This window comes from Lepidochelys olivacea (genome assembly GCF_965140295.1).
Source record: "Lepidochelys olivacea isolate rLepOli2 genome assembly, chromosome: 1".
NCBI classification, from domain to species: Eukaryota; Metazoa; Chordata; order Testudines; family Cheloniidae; genus Lepidochelys; species Lepidochelys olivacea.
In genome coordinates this window covers 122,143,310-122,160,620 of record NC_140411.1, presented here as the reverse complement: position 1 = coordinate 122,160,620, position 17,311 = coordinate 122,143,310, and the positions used below count along the sequence as shown (strand labels likewise).

Below are 17,311 nucleotides of genomic sequence, written 5' to 3'. Positions count from 1 at the left end.
CAGTTGGCATGATGACAAATATGATTCGTCCATCTACACTGGCTGCAAAGTCATGGTCAGCATAATTTAAAATTCAATAAGTCAACAACCTAAGAGGGTATATATCCAAGAGTGCCCAGGGAGCATAAGTAAGCAGCTCAGGTGCTTCAAACAATAATAAATAATATCTCATTAAGAAAAGCCACCCAAAAATTGGAAGGTAGCAAAATGTTGTATTTTAAACTGGGCTGTGATCCAGGACCTGTAAACTGTACATCTGTACCTGGTAAACTGGTTGAAACAGCAATTAAAAACAGAACAACAAACACCTGAAATTAGCATGGCTTCTGCAACAGAAAATTATTTCTTACTAATCTCTTACTAATCTCTTAGGAATCTTTGAACTTGTCAATAAAGCAATAGATAAAGAAGAAACATAATTTATTTAGAACTTCCAGAAGGCCTTATCCCACACAAGAGGCTACTAAAGAAGCTAAGTAGTCACAGGGTTAGAGGCAAAACATTGTTATGAATCAAAAATTGACTAGAAAGCGAAGTGTGTTAATCAGCTGTGCAGCCTCATCTGGAAAATTGTGTGCTGTCCTGGTCACTGCATCTTTAAAAAGGATATTTCAGAACTCGAAAGGGGTTCACAAAAGAGCAACAAGAATGATCCAGGGCATGAAAGAATATGGAGAGAGATTGAAAAGATGGAGACTGTTCACCTTAGAAAGGTGGGGACATAATAAAAGTAAAGTCGGAGCCCATTTCAGAACCCATTAGCCCCAGCTGCAGAACTCAATATTCAATTTATAACCTGCCCCAAACTCCAGTTTGTGCTAGCCTCAGAGGGGCAGGATAGTAGGGAGGTCCAGTCCCACTAAGGGGAGATAAATAATGTGAAATGATGTCTGTGTTTTTGGAGGGAGTTAGATGAATAGTAGATGGAAGTTAATTTTTAAGCAGTGTGCTCTGACCCAGAAAGACAAGGCACTGGAGTGTGAGTAACAAATAACTCAATAGTTTGGTAGGAGGCCAGGTCCTAGAGGCTCCATGCAGCTACAGATTTGGCAGCATTTCCTGGCAGCATCCTGCATGGTATGAAATCCTGAGACGGCTATCCTATGTTTGCATTGTGACAATACACTCCATGAATTGTGGGGAATACAACTTCATGATGCAAACATTTCAGCACATCAGCATGCTGTGGCATTATACTTTTATGGCTTTTTCCAATACCATTTAATAAAGAAGAGGCTCTCCAACTCATCAAGATTTAATACTGTTGCTAAGCTGTTATTTATTTGCTAAATTTATTAGGGGGTGTAAATAAATGCTGTTTGTGGGATTAATCCTATTTACGTTGAAGTCAATGACAAAGATCACATTGACTCTAATGGTGCTGGATCAGAGCCTATATTTGCTATTTTTTCTTTACCAGAAAATAATGGCATGTGTTTAATAATATTCATTAGATTTTCTGGTAATAGTATGAAATCTCCTCCCGTACCAAAATGCAAAAGGTACCCACCCAGTAGCACTTGCCCCAAACAGACAACACAGCAATATTATTTATAATTAACATTCATGGCCCAGAATCTCAGCTAGTGTAAATTGGTAAGGTTCTACTGAAATAAATATATTTATACCAAGAAACATCAATAAGGATCTGGCCCATATCTTAAAATTGCTATACAAATGTTAATTAATCTTCACAACATCTCTATATGGTGCACAAGTACATATTACTATCCACATTTTACAGATAGGGAAACTGAGACCAAAAAGTTAAGTAACTTGACCAAGACTACACAGCACTTAAAATGTTAGACTAGAACTTAGGATTTCTTGTTTCCTAGTTTTGTGTTCAATCCATTAGAGCCCAGCAGATAATGAAAAAAATCAAACAAGGAAAGTGCAAAACAGAAAATGCATTATTCATGTATCTTATATGCTTTTTTAAAAAAAGATTTATTGTAACCATATATCTGTTGATAAAGTAGAACAGCCCTAGAAGATACTTAGGGACTGAATTTAGTGTCTGTGACAACAAAAATGTTATCTCAGGACCTTAGATCAAAATTTTGTATTTATCCACAGAACAACTAAAATGAGTGCATTGATCCCCACATTGTCTTGCCAACATGCCTTGCACAGATCCACAGGGCACATTGTGCCTTTGATTTTTATGCATTCTCTCTATGAGTGTACTCCATTAGTGCTAGCCTTGGGCCTACAATTTTTCGCAAAAGGGAGACCCACAACTCCACTACTCCAAGACTGGTCCCCCTGGCTTCAGCACTGCTGTCTCTCATTGTGGTTCCTCCAGCAGGCCAAAATGAGTGTAGACCTCTGTCAAAGATTTAGGGCTGTCTACACATTAAAATTAATCTGGAATAAGGGGGGGTGTGAATTTAAAGTGGATTAATTCTTCCTGATTATCTGTGGACACTCTTATTCTGGATAAGACTACCTTACTTAAAAAGCTTAAACCACTGCCAAAGCAGAAAACACTAATTTGGAATAAGGCACTCTTATTCCGGAATAGGGACATCCACACATGGAGTTAATCAGGAATAGTCAATCAGAAATAGCAATTCGAGAATAACTCCCAGTGTAGCTAAGCCATGGGAGTCATACAGCCAGCAGATGTTTACAGTGACACAGGACAGCCTTTTCAAAACAAGCCAGAATTTATTAGTCAAGTAGGGTCTTTAGCTTAGAATGGAAAAGCAAAGCTTATATATACGTCTATGATGGAAGCCCAACCAACCCCACTTGACCAAACGTCCAGGACTCACTGCATTGGGCAGCAGTCTACTTAACTCAGTCTGCTCATGCTTCTGGTCTTGTTTCAAGTTATAGTCATGCTGTTTTCATATGTTCTGCCTCCCTTGGCTGACAATCATGAAGTTAATGTCTGGTCATTGGTCCTGAGGCTCCATTCCTGGCCTCGCTCCTGGCCCCAGCCCCACCCCCCGCTGCAGCCCCAGCCCCCATACCCTGTCCACACTCCCAGGATGCAGGATTTCCACTAAGAACTGGCCTCTGGGGACCTGAAAGCAAGGCCCCTGAGCTTGGCCCTTTCCTTCTTCTAGGTGACTCCCAGTCTGTAGAATTTTCCTGGGAAAACTTCTCCCAGCCAGGCTAAGTTAGCCTTCCAGCTCCCTACGGAGATCAGTCACCACATAGCCAGTTCTGCACTGGCTGCTAGTCCAGGGCTGCTGCCTGCTGTGAGTGTATCTGAGCGCTGTGGTGGGAGACTAAAGTTAAGAGTTTAGTATAGTTTTGTAATCTGCACCTTGAGTCCTGCACCCCTAGGTGGTGAGGGGAAATCCTGGGAGCAGAAGCAGCCTGACTCCTCCATGAAGGGATGCCTGCCAGTAGAGACCATCAACCCCTCTGAACTGACTGAGGAGTCCAGAGTCATCTCTGAACCAGAGGATTCTTCATGGAGTTTGTGAGTGCACTATCTTTTAGTTAATTAGTCAGGGAAATTGTTTGGGAGACCCCCTACTCCCTGAACTGTATCCTCAAGTCAGGGGGGTCAGGATTTTGGGATTTTATTACCTCCAATTTTGGGATTTTATTACCTATGAAACCTGAGGAGGGACTTAACACCTCATCCCACTTGTGAGTCCTTTGGGCTGTACTGAAACCAGTCAGCCACATTGCTAACTGCTGCACAGATAACGGTCATAGGTCATCAAGGCCCCCAACAAAGTACACGTACCAACAGTTCACTAATTTTCCATTTGCTATACCGTATACCAGGTCATGCGACTGGGGAAATTCACGGATATTATCAGCATGGGCACCAGTGATCAAGAGAATAGTGCTTTACCTTGTTATATAGATCTCCTGTTTAATAAAATTACTGTGTTTAATATATTGTATGTATTTGTGTTATTTCTTGGGAGTATCCGACTATTTAACAAGTAAGTTGGGGTTACCCTGTGGTTAGAATTTTCCTCCCAAGCTGCCCTGGTGACCTTGCCAGGAAGAAGCGAGAGGGGTGGAGGCACTGCCCCATACATTCATATGGGAAAAAAATAAAGCAAGTACACCCGACCGAGTGGATGGCAGGACCCAGAAGAACCCAGGCCTGCCCATCAAAACTGTAAACAGACTGGCGTTAAAGGAGGTAACCAGGTGGAGAGGGGGACTACACATATGTTAATAGTGCTTAATAGTTCATTCAGACCGACCAGTATGCCTCCTGCCTACATCCTACCCAGTCCCCTGTCCCGGGGAAGAAATTAACCCCTCCAATCCCAGTTGGTAACAAAACAAAAGTGAGCAAGGAAAACAAGTAATGACTATTTTTCCTAAAAATAATACAGAAATTTCCCACAATCTCCACAAAGCCAGAAGGTGGCCAGGAACACCTCTAAAAGTAAGGAAATAAGTCTGTTCAGCTGTCCATTCAGTCCCTAGCCTCTCTGTTGAGACAGCCAATGTGTGCCAATTGTGATAAAGACACCTATCTCACTGAGTACTGAACATATATGACTGAGCGGCCATCAGATGGCAACATCTTAATAGGCAGTGGGTTTAAAACAAACAAAAGGAAGCATTTCTTCACACAGTGCACAGTCAACCTGTGGAGCTCTTTGCCAGAGGATGTTGTGACGGTCAAAACTATAACAGTATTCAAAAAAAGAACTAGATAAGTTCATGGATAGCCATTGATGGACCTATTAGCCAGGATGGACAGAGATGCAAAACCATGCTCTGAAGCATCCCTAGCCTTTGTGTTCCATGGGCAACCAGGGATGGATCAGTTGATGACTACCTGTTCTGCTCATTCCCTCTGAAGCACCTGGCATTGGCCACTGTTGGAAGACAGGATACAGAGCTAGATGGACCATTGGTCTGACCCAGTAAGGCCGTTCCTATGTTCCGGTGACTACCAACCTAAATAGCCAGCAGGGATAACAATTAGTGTAGTGCTAATGTAGTGTAATGTAACGATAATTTTGATTATGTGAGTATCTGTCCCCTAGACACTGGACTGAAACCAATTAATTTCATAAAGCCCACTGAACGACTATCAGATGGAAACAACTTCCTGCCAGTATCTGCCTGGGGCTTCATTGATTCATCACTATATCACTAGGGTTTAGACTGGTGTGACTCCACTGAAATCAACAGTCATGCTGGCATACAACTGGACTAATGGAATGGTGAACCAAGCCCAATAGCTACATGTAAACCAGAGACACCGAGTTGGAAAGCTCCATAACGTAGTAACAATTCCCTGAAAAAGTTTCCAGTCCTCCAGCTATATGTATGTTTATGCATGTGCACGCGCACACACACACTTTGACCAGACAGCAAAATCACACTGTGTATCTGTACAGTATCACATTCGACAGGTCATTGCACCTTTAATTTAATTAATAATCCTCAACACTGAGCATGAGATTTTCAAAAGCACCTAAATAAATTGGTGCGTCTAAGTCCCTTAGCTATTTCTGAAAATTCCACCCTATATTATATAATAGCTCTGGGCCCAATCAAAATTGAGGGCATTCATCATCTCACAGAATCAATGACCACTGCTAATACCTATTATGAAGGGATATTAAAATAGAAAATATGTGAAAAAGGTATACCACATAGAAAACTAATGTGGAAAAATCATAATACCTAGCAACCTTGTCAAAATCTAGAGCAAATACATAAATAACAGAAAATAAAATTGTAATAGTCTATGATCAAATATCCAGTAACTTATTTACAGGGATTGATCCTGCAAACCCTTATTTCTTCTGATGAGCAATTATTCATGAAAATATTCCAATGACAGTGTGAATGAGAGAGACTCAGATTAGTAAGGGATATAGGATTGTGCAAAAAGTTATTACAAAATGCACTTTGCTACAGCAAAGGTATATAATGATGCTTATGCATTACCAAAATGAAAGACAACTTCCTGACATGCAGTCATTACTCCCTTAAGTAATTCTTATTCCCATGAATAGGCTCATTTAAATCAATGGGACTAATCACATGAACACAGCTGAATAAGATTAGGCCTGTGGGGATGACTGTACTACTTTAAGTTAAATAATATTATGGGTCAGTGGTAAATAGCATAGCTCCATTGAAGTCATAGAGGTAAGCCCATTTATACCAGCTGATGATCTGGCCCCATTTTTTAAAATAAACTTGTTATTATAATTGGAAATGTTTATCTTAATGACTGAATTAGTAAAAAGAAGGAAGATTATTTGATCAGAAACCCTATTATTTCAGTCATTTATATTTAGTATAAAGTACATAAAAATCTTGATACATTACTGATCATCCTACTATTTCAAGGAGATATTTTTGCTCCTAAACATGTAAGGTTCATGTGTTTAATGATACACATACAAAATTCTTATGTGACACTTAGGAGACTGTTTTCATATTTCATTCTCTCTCTTGAGATTTGGTCAGTATTTTAGAGTTCTAAAACCTTTAAAAGAATTGAAAATGTAAATGTAATTTACTCTCAGCTGTACAGAATGAAAGTCCCATCATGTAGGGGAAAAGGATAGAATATGACCCTCATATAAAGTAATTAGTGATGGACTTATTCATGCTGTTTACCCTGTGTTAGGACTAAATACGTTCCTACCTTCCCCCCTCCCTACCCTGTATACCACTGAAAGAGAAGAATGAAAACCTTGGGGCCAAATCCTGCTTCCACTAAAGTCATTAGAAGTTTTGCCACTGGTTTCAATGGCAAAGATTAGGACCCTGGCCCCTTTCTACTCCCTGTAGGCTGACTGTCCACTCCCTTGCACCATGTGTAGTCATTTACAGTTGGGCAAAGTGGGTGCTTAATGGAGATAAACCACTTTCAGATTAGAATGGTAGCACTTTACACCCATTTTGTTGAGATGTAAATGACTACACCAGTACAGAGCAGCGGAGAATCAAGCCCGCAGTATTCTCATTCTTTATAAAGACAAAGAATTGTATACCTATAGGGACAAAGCCTAGTCCTACTGAAATCAGTGGGAAAACTCACAGTGACTTTAATGGGACCAGATTTTGGCCTCTATCTATCTGTCTGTCTGTCTGTCCCTTTGTCTTAGATCTTTGTAGACATCTGACACCAGTATCTAATATTTTAAGCGCTGTGTGCGGGTTTAGTCACTGAAATATCCTGTCTCCTCAGGGTCCTTTCCACTTTGAGTACTGAGAGCTAGAAAAGTACTGCCAAGTCATCAAACTTGAGTATCTAAACTTGGGCAACTATGATAAATCCATATTTAGACACCTAAAACAGGTATTTAGCCAGTAGGCAGTTAAAATGACTAAATGTGTATTTAGTCCCTTAAATCTGAATCTAGTTGCCTAAATTAGGCACCCAAGTTTAGAATTTGGGCCCTCAATTTATTGCTGCAATTTTCAAATTTTCAGAAGTCTGGGATTTGTCTTTAAGCACAGTATGTCAAGGATTCACTCATGGAAAACATGACTGTCTCAGGCTTAAATACTTTTCAATAGAAGCAAAGCATTTCCCAGTGTCAAACAACAAAACAAAATCTTCTAGCTCAGCAGTTTTCAAACATTAGCAACCTGAGGACCCCCATTTTGATTTAAAATTTTTTGCAGACCCCCAAGCCCCCACTCAGCCCTAGGCCCCACTCCAGCTCCACCTCTTCCTATCCCCACTCCACCCCACCCCTCCTCTTCCCCACCTCTTTCCACCCCCTCCCCCGAGCTCGCCCTGTCCCCACTCCTCCTCCTCCCTCCCAGCGCCTCCTGCAGGCCACTGAACAGCTGTTCCATGGCTTGCAGGAAGCACTGGGAGGGAGGGGGAGGAGTTGATCAGCGGCGCCGGCGTCCCTGTTCATGACTCGCAGATCCCCTGGAGTACCCTCAGAGACCCCCAAGGGTTAGCAGACGCCAGTCTGAGAAACCCTGTTCTAGCTGAAAACAACTCTGGCTCTTGTAAGTCTGGCATCTTTAACATCAATTTAAGCCGTATTTTTACTTTGTTTTGGACACTAATTTAACATTCAAAGTCAGTTATGGCAATCTGAAAGGGTTGAATAATAATTGCATATCCTAGAGCGTTGCTTCTGCATACATTAATCATTAAATAAAAACTTGGGCTAAATGAAAAATTTATATAAGTACTTTTTCATCCTTCTTGCTTTTGGATTTGAACAGCAACTAATGTGTTGTTTGACATTAATGAACATAATAGAAGATACATTTTATGTAGGACTGAGTCAAGTGTTTGACAACAAATATGGATTCAGGTGAGATCTGACAATTTCAGATTCAGATAAGCATTTGCTAATTTGGAAGAAAAGGTTTTGCTCATCTGTCTGTACAAATGTGACCACTAAAGACTTGGGGCTTCATTCACTACTGTTTTACAGGATCACCTTTTGGTTTGTGTTTATATAATGCCTCGAAAAATGGGGTCATTGTCCACGAGCTGGACTCCTAAGCACTAATGCAGTACAAACAAATAATAGTTACACAAGTGTATCTCTATTGAAATCCAAGGATAAGGTAGTGATTAATCAGGCCCATACAGTTTTGATATGTTCCAAATTCAGATATAGTCAAAACTCAGACAGGTAAAATTAAAAAAACATGCTAAATGAACAAAAATTAAAATTTCACAGTATTTTATGTTAAATAAAAATCTGCCTCCTTATTGACCTCTAGGCCTGATTCTCATTCACACAAGTGCCATTTTACACCACTCTGGTAGTGCAAACTTAGAATAGAAGAAAAATATATTTATATCCACTTTAAGACCTTTCTACAGTTCTAAAGTGGCACAAGGTAGCCTTAGTGTAGATGAGATAAGGCCCTCTATTTTTAAACAGTGTTCCTCATTTTACTGAAAAGTACGCATGGTCATATAAATCATTATGAAGTTTTTAACTAATATATAATTGTAATAAATAGTTTTAATTGAAAATAGGTTTTTAATCATTTAAGCAGAAACAGCAAATACCAATTCTGTTCTCAGCTTCAGTAGTGTTAATATGGAGAAACTCTGTTGTTCAGATTTACATCAGAATAAATTAGATCAGAAATTTGGCTCATAGTTTCACCAAAAAAGTCCAATCCTTTGGTTGTTTCAGGTAAAACTCCTAATTACTCAAAGTGACGATGATATTGCTGTTGGAAATAAAATGTATTACTGTACTTAGAAACAACTGAAAGTTGAGTACACTGACATACCATTACCATTAATACAGTTGAAAAAGGGTAGTAATAATACGGTTTACAATTACCCAATGAACATTTGAAACTTTCTTCTTTTGTAACTATGAGAAATACTTCACCCTAGAGAGAGCTTGTTTTGAACTGTGTACTTCTAAAAATTCTAGAAGAACAAAAAATTGTTGTAGCACTATAGTTTCAATACATGCATCTTACGTCAACAGGAGTTCTACCAGAGTGAGGATTTAATATTCCAAAAGCTGTTGTATGTAGACGATCAGAACTGTTTGCAGAAAAACTGCACAATTCAAATTCAACTTTTCAAGGTGGAGTATTTATCACTGTCAAAAGAAGGCAGTTTTACCAACCACACAAATGCAAGCCTACTAATTCCTACCCCTTATAAACATTATGATAAATAATAAATAACATAAGAGATTTTGTAAATATTTGACTTATTATCCCGATTCCCAGCAGCAGTTACGCTGTGCACAGGTTTACCTACATCGTTTACATAAGACAGGCTCCAATCCGCTATCTCTCTGATAAGTCTTTTATACTTTGGCATTTGACCTCCATGTAATTATCCTTGTTACAGCATCATAATAGCTGGATTGGAACAGTTGATTATCCAAAAATACAGCTGAAGGCCTGATTTCCTTGGCCTTATTGGGTCTGATTCAAGCAAAGATGCTCACCCTCCCCAAGCTGCAAAACCCAGAATTCACTAAGTGACCTGACCTAAATGCCTATGCCATGCCATTCATGAGGGATAGAGTCAAGGAAGTTTGGTTCCTCAGAGGAAGGATGGATAATGGGCCTGAGTCAGCACTCTCTCTTACAGTGGGTTTATATTAGTATAACAACTGTTATAACAGTAATGGACTGGTGAATCAACCTAGCCTGCTGTGTCAAACTCAAACTTAAAACTGGTATGTAAGGGAAATAATGGATGAAAGTTCCCTGTTAAAGAGGAAGGGGAAGGGAACCTGCAATGTGTCCCAGTCATGGTTGTGGAAACTAATGTCTCTGTAAATAAAGGGAAAAATTTGATTTAATTATACTTTGCACAAGGGTAAACAACCACACAAGGTAAAGTCAATGAAGACCAGGTCCCTGTTTCCCCCCCACAGGGGCTCAAGTTATTACCCCACAGAACTCTCCGTCAACACAAAACAGCTCCTATTTCACAGCACTGAAATGTATGCTGAGCAATAAAGAGCACCCTAGCAGTTATTGGCCTGAGCCACCTGCAGCCTCAGATTTGGCAGCTGTGTCTGAACTAATCTTAGCCTTTACTTGAACAACATTTGCACTGGCTTGAGTGTGTAAAGTGTGTAGTTTCTCTCTCTCATATACATATTCCAACTTCAAAAAGAACTGTAAAACTGTGTCCTCAGAGCAGCAAAAGGATGAACCTTTTCCATCAAGCTCCATGATTCTAGAATTCTCTCTCCCTAACTCAAGATATTTTTTATTTTCACTTTAATTTTGGTTTGTTGTTGTTCTGGCTTTGATTGTTGTTATAGTGCAGGCATGGTGGGAGTTTATTAGTGGTTTTGCTCATCTTTGCTTTTACTGGAATATTATAGTATGCTGCTTGTTTTTCATAATCAGTTGGGTTTTTTTAAATTTCATGCCTATAGGCTATTTGGGCAATGGGCTTTAAGAAATTTAAAATATTATAATATTCAGCATATTATTAGAGCATTCAAAATGCTTGGCTCTCGGGAGTGGAATTAGAATGAAGGAAGTGAACTAGAGAAGAATGTAAGTATCCTGTGTTGTGTTCTTTAGAAAACACTAATTTAGGCCCCAATCCTGAAGTGAAAACCATGACGGCAATCCTCTGTGCCCATGTGGAGCTTCATTAAAGTCAATGAGTATCTCACTGCAGGATCAGGACTTCAACTATAAGAAAAATAACTAAATAAATTAATAACAAATATGTTATTTCCAGTCAATTCCAAGGCAATTTAATCTTACATTCTTAGCTACTGATTTGGTATTATATCTGCTCGATTCTTCTGTACTAAATTAAGTAATAAAAAGGATAAAAATAATATACTTTACACCTTTTTAAAATTTGAGGGAACGTTAGTGTTCATGGAAAGACTGGTCTGATTGTACATGCTATCAGAAAAAATAACAAAGATGGGCTGTCTGTTTATTTTTTCAAGCAGCTTTGACAATTTGCTTTAATCCTGACATGCAACATCTCTGCTATGTTGAGGGTCCTTGCCTAATTGATTTTTGTGGTGTTGATGAACCCATTAGATATAGGAAGAGACTAAAAATATCCATTTCAATCGTGACCTAAACTATATTTTACCCCCCAACACGTTGTCCCTGCATCAGCAAAGCATGTGCCTACCCTTATATATTTGAAGTCACATTGGGCCAAATTCTCAAAGGCTTTAAGGCACCTAAAGATAGGCACCTAGTTGCTTTTGGAAATCTCACATGGAACCTAACTCCAAACCTCACTAGGCATCTATCTACATTTTTAGGCACCTAAATACCTTTGAAAATCTGGCCTTTTAACTTGAAGCAACTTTAAGCTCTAAAGTCAATTGGACTATTTAAGCGTTTAAGTACATGCTTAAATACTTTGCTGAGTTGGGGAATTGTGCAAAAACTTATGGTCCCAACTCTGCAAACTCTCATGGACTTCAGATTTGTTTGTGTAAAGGCTACTGGATCAAGCCCAGCAAGATGAAAAGAGTAATAAATAGGTTGTCTCACTTAGACCTCTGGTGCTATCCTTTTGAATTATTAAGGTAATAGTTTAAAACTGTAATTTGAACTATTCCTTTGAAGATTATTTAAATAAATGTTTTATTTAAACTCTTTTTAGTATTAGCCAAGTATGACATTTTCTATCATCGCTGGGGTCATTATCCCATTAAGATCCAAAGAATTTATATGTGCATCTCTTATTAACCGTGGTAGCAATATGCCTCTAAACAAAACCCATATATGTAATATCTATATACACTATTGTATGTATATATGTTTGTATGTATGTACACATACAGTTTTAATGTAAAGCAGAGCTACTGGATTGAACTTCACAGGATTGTCCTCGAACCATTACCTTTGCTGGATTTTTGCTAACTTTTAGCTAGAGCTGAGTGAATAGTCCTTAGCAAATAATTTGCTAGATAAATTGAATCGGATTGATTTTTTCTGTTCCTGAATTGCCTCTGATCAAATTTCAATTTTATTCAAGATTTATTCACCATTTGACATTTTGCTAGATAATTTCTATGAATAATTATTGGATAGTAGATTTTTCAGGAGCAGTCAGTTATAAATAGTCAACACAATATTGTAAATTCAAATTCAAAGATGCGTTTAGTTTGATTGGATACCCAGACTACATGGGATTGTTTCTGTTCCATGACTGGATTAGCATAACACTTAAAAGCAGATTTATCATGTTTACTTGTTCAAAATTAATTTTCGGCAAAGATTCTCTAACATTTGCCTAAAAATTGTTGTTTCTGCAAACATTTCTGACAATACATTTATTTGCTAGAATATTTGTGAAAAGTGAACACAAAAGGGGTATGAACTCAGCTAAAGCAAACTCATATTTTATTTGAGTGAATATTTATATGGTTTTTTAAATTATTCATTCAAATTTGCTTTTAGCATACTTTATTTAACTGCCACACACGTGCATCTTGATTAGGAAGGAAAAACATAAGAGCTCATTTGTATCACATTTTACATGTAGTAGCAAGGTGTTCGGTAGAAGAGGATTTAAAAAGACATTAATGAAAAGAGATAACCGTATCAGAGAATGGTACAAGATAATGTGTTGACCTGAAATGACAGAGACAAGGTGCAAACTGGATGACATAATCTGGGGTCATACAAGGGAGGATGTTCCAGACATAGTAAATGTGCATGATGTTCAATTTTTCAAAGCTGATGAGCTCCCTCTCACAAATTGTGTACTGCTTGTTTACCATGATTACTGTACTTCATTGGTCACCATGACAATCCCACTACTACATGAAAGATTCATTTTCCTAATCAGCTTGTGAAGAGAGATAGGAGATATATAAAGGGTGATTTTACCCTCAGTCCTCAATGAAGGTGACGCAAAAACATCAAGAAGGGAAATAATGAAAGCAAGCCAATAGAAGTCAAAGTTATCTCTGAGTTGTTTCAAAGACTATAATATTTGAAATCACAATTTACTCAACTGTAGCCATGAAAATAACAGAGCTCTAAATACAGTATCCCTATTACTATTTATTTTGAGTGTAAACTCTCTGAAATAGAAAGGAAAGAATAAAAACAACTGTTAGCTACTAGAAAATATTGACATTTATTTTTAGTATTTTTATTTCTTCAAGCAGTTACAAAATGAATGTTCAAATAAACTGGCCCCAAGTTTCCTTGGCTTTTGCCTTTAAAAATGAGTGTATTGTATATTAAATAAATGCACTGATTATTATAATTATTGTATAGTGCATATTGTCAGATGTACCTTAACCTTCTCTACACTAGGGAAGTTTTGCAAAAATATTTCATCATTGTTAATACATCAGTTAACATGCACAGCAGTTTCACTGCAACACCGGAACTCTAGTGTAAAGGGGCCACTGGATGACATCACTGTTTCAAGGACCATGTTGATTAGAGCTGTTCTGAGCATGGTTTGATAATGCAGTGCTTAAAACACTGGCAATTGCCAGCAGGCTATCTGGACCAGGGGTGCACGGCCGGAGTGCCGGATCTAGCCTGTGAGCCGTTTTAAACTGGCTGCGAGCTCCTGCTACGGAGTGGGGTCTAGGGCTTGCCCCACTCCAGCGCTCCAGCCAGGGCGCTGGGTTGGGGTCCACACCAAGCAGCTCGGCCCTGCTCCGGTGCTCCAGCCGGGGCGCAGGATCAGGGCAGCACAACCCAGCTGGGCCCTGCTTCGGCACCACTCCGCGCAGCTCCCAAAAGACGTGGCATGGCCCTGCTCTGGCTCCTAAGCGCGCCAATGGGAGCTGCAGGGATGGTGCCTGCGGATGGGGCAGCACGCGGAGCCGCCTGGCCGCACCTCCAGGTAGGAGCTGGAGAAGGGACATGCCACTGCTTCGAGGAGCCCCTGAGGTAAGTGCTGCTCGGAGCCTACACCCCTGAGCCTCTGCCCACGTCCCAATCCTCTGCCCCAGCCCTGATCCCTCCAATCCCCTCGTTCCCAGCCCAGAGCACCCTCCTACATCCCAAACTCCTCATCCTCAGCCCCACCCAGAGTTCTCACCCCCTCCCGCACCCCAACCCCAATTTTGTGAGCATTCATGGCCCGCCATACAATTTCTATTCCCCGATGTGCCCAGTCCTGATCTAGACTAAGGCTCCTAACATTGCTAATGATGGTAAAGCTGAATTGGATTTGGCAGTAGTTGGGAAATTTTTTCCAAAATTTGATAGACAAGGTTTATGTGTAGTGTGAGTGTGCCCATACATTATTTGTGGCATTTCCGGATGCCATGTACTGTCAATTTGGGTAATGGGGTGAAGAATTCAAATCCAGTTTTAGGTCCTTAAAAATAAAAGTTAGAAGGGTATGTGTTTTTTGTTTGTTTTTATTTGGGTGGGAGTGTTTGTTTTACATTTACTATTATGTTACATTTTAAGGTGTTCCTGCTCCCCCTAAAGTCAATGACAAAACTTTTAAAACCTCTTCCACAGTTTATTTTGAGAGAGAGAGTGTTCATTCTGCAGGGCAAGGGTTTGAGTTTGGAGTCTTTTTCATTAGGTCCCATTTGCTTTTAAGACACTATTGTTGAGCATAAAGAAAGCCAGAATTGCATGGGGATAAAACTGCACTCCCTAGGAAAAAGAGTCCACTTCATTAAAAATCAAACAAACAAACAAACAAAAAAAAAGGGCGTACCCTGTAGGGTGCTCAGTGCCCTCACCTCCCATGGAAAGCAACAGACTCCTTCATTTCAATAGGACTATCTGCAAAGTAAGCTACTACTCATCCTGAGGACGGGGTGATGAGACCAGAATCCCACCCAAATGCTGCATGTACTTTGCACCTTGCAGGCTGCCATCCGAAGCATGCATCCTGGTTCCCTCAAGGCAGGTTTGGCTAGGTTTACACACGCGCGCGATTATCCAAATACCATACTTTACAGTTTCCACGGTATGCATCCGATGAAGTGAGCTGTAGCTCACGAAAGCTCATGCTCAAATAAATTGGTTAGTCTCTAAGGCGCCACAAGTGCTCCTTTTCTTTTTGCGTACTTTACATGTAGCCTAGAAGTCCCATGGAAAGTTAGACGCGCAGGGGCAAGCGCAAGGCGCTGCAAGATCCCGCGCGGGCTAGGCAAACCTTGGGGCGCAGAGAGGCAGGCGCGGAGCTGGCAGCTGCTGGGGCAGGGAGCTCGCTCGCTGCGCCGAGAGGAGGCCGAGGAAGAGCCCCGCGTGGCAGCCCCAGGGCTTGGCGCATTAAGATTACAGAGAAAGCCCAGGCGTAAACCCGGCTAAACGACCAAGGAGCTCTAGGGTTTTACATCCTGTTAAGTTCTTTCCAAGGATCAAACCGTCAAGCAATTGGTTTGTGCGAGGCACAGGTCTGGCCACCCCGAGGAGAGGGTGAACCAGCCCCAGGGGTTAGCAGCTCGTCACGACCGCAGCGCCCCGGGGAAGCGAGCCCCTCGCCACAGCACCAGCCGTGCCCGGCGCTGTCCAGTGCGTGGCAGCGGGAGCGTGCTTAGCCGGGGAGCCGCTGTCACGCGCTTGCTGCTTAGGAAAGCCGGGGGCAACCTGTACCCACACCCAGCGCTCTCGCGCACACCCACACTCACCCCACCCCGCGGGGTGTCTACACGGAGCTCCTACCTGGGGGTGTCCGGCCGGCGCACCGGGGCTCCGCGGGTCACCATCTCCCGGCGTGCGGCGAGAGGCGCGGCAGCCCGCGGAGCCCGGTCGGCGGGAGGCTCGCAGCCTCGCCACAACAGCCCATGCCGGGGCGCGGGGCTCGCCGCGCTGCCCTCAAGCTCCGAGGCGCCGCGGGTCAGCAGCGCGAGAAACCCGGCGCCCAGCCTCGCCAATCCCGGCTCGGCGCTCACGTCGCTGCTCTTGAAGGGGCCGCAGGCGCTCAGAGCGGGAGGAGCCGGGGCGCGCTGCCCGGGCCCAGCCAACCCGCCGGGGCTGCGGCGCGCTGCTCTCCGCCAGCGGCAACTCCCCTGGGCCGGGACAAGTGAGTCCCCCCGCCCCGCCCCGCCCCGCGCGCGGCTTAGCTGGGGCGCCTGCGGGGGGAGGGGTCAGAAATTAAGTGAACCGCGCTCTGGCTGAGGGCTGGGGCTGCTTGGAGAGGGCGTCTCGCCCGCAGCTCACGGGGAGGCTGCAGCGCGGTGTCCGCACCCCTCCCCCCCCCCGGTGCAAAGTTTCTGGGACCGTCTAACGCGACAGGAAAACCCGTGCGCTGAAGCTACCTCCACGCTCTGTCTGCGGAGGAGAGTTCAGCCCCGGAGCTGAGAACGGGCTTCCTTAAGGACCTGCCACGCTTGCTGCCTTGATTTTGCAAGTTTTTGTGGGTTTCATACGTGAGTGGCCGGCAGGCTTTCATGCTCCTCTGAACGTTATCTTATACTCGCTGATTCTGCAAGGCTTTTAACCCCCTCAGAGACATTCAAAACTACTTTGAAAGCCGCTAACAAACGCTCATAACATTAGGGACAAAAACTCCATACAACTAACGTTCAGGTTGGAAAAGGAGCTGACAAAAGCCACTCAATTCAACACTGAAAGAGGCTTAGGCACAGCTGCATGGGTCTCAGCTGCAACTTGCTAGAGAATCTTAATTCAAATGATCTGAACATAAGGATGTGCCAGGTGCACTAGGGACCCCATTTGTTTATTATTATTTAAATAAAATGAGACAGCTACCTACAGCTCTAGGTATCCTGACACTTATTTTAAATAACAAAGACTAACTGCCCAGCATCATAACAAAGCCCCAACACACAATAAGATTAACATCCAGTAATTTAAGTAGCAAAAACAAAAATGCCACCCACATCCTAAATGATATCTCACTTAAACCCTTCAGCCCTTTCCAAAAGCTCTAGCAAACAGATGGTTGTTGCGGCATGTCAAGCCAAGGTCAACAGACTCAGGCTGT

General features: G+C 41.9%; 1 protein-coding gene across 4 annotated transcripts in view; it reads right to left on the bottom strand.

The window, feature by feature from the left end:
- The window catches only part of CNGA3 (cyclic nucleotide gated channel subunit alpha 3), a 58,597-nt gene extending 41,905 nt beyond the window's left edge, over positions 1–16,692 (bottom strand). For 3 of the 4 annotated variants that reach the window (XM_084639367.1, XM_084639369.1, XM_084639371.1), the window contains exon 1: positions 16,027–16,373. The gene's annotated coding sequence lies outside the window, so the exon portion shown is untranslated. Of the gene's footprint in view, positions 1–16,026; positions 16,374–16,622 lie in introns of those variants that run through there. The other variant, XM_084639368.1, reaches the window with a different exon arrangement.
- Positions 16,693–17,311: the final 619 nt, after the last annotated feature.